Consider the following 420-nt stretch of genomic DNA (forward strand, 5'->3'; position numbering starts at 1 on the left):
TCGACAGAATCAAATATTTTCAGAAAAAATCAATTTACCTTCGATTGTAATTAATAGTTGTAACAATGCTAAAGTAGAAGTAAATTTTTCGTTTAATTAAATTGTTACTTTATTAAGAAATACGCAATTTCATGTAATAGAATTTTCTTTAGAGCATAAAAATTACGCCAATGCTTTAGAGCAATAAATTACCCTTTTATGCACTCTAATGAGGTAAATAAAACGGCCAAAATTGCTTGGCAGCGCATAAAAACCATTATACATCTGGCCCATAAATACAATATTCTGGGGAGTCTGGGGTGGTACAGTCCGGTCTTTTAAGAATTTTTGACATTGACAATTGTTTATTAAAACGAATGGACTTTACGCATGCACAGTTTTGCATTTATCTTACGGCGTCCCAAGTCCGACAGACGTCAA

The sequence above is a fragment of the Tenebrio molitor genome, chromosome 2 (genome assembly GCF_963966145.1).
Source record: "Tenebrio molitor chromosome 2, icTenMoli1.1, whole genome shotgun sequence".
In the NCBI taxonomy this organism is placed as follows: Eukaryota; Metazoa; Arthropoda; class Insecta; order Coleoptera; family Tenebrionidae; genus Tenebrio; species Tenebrio molitor.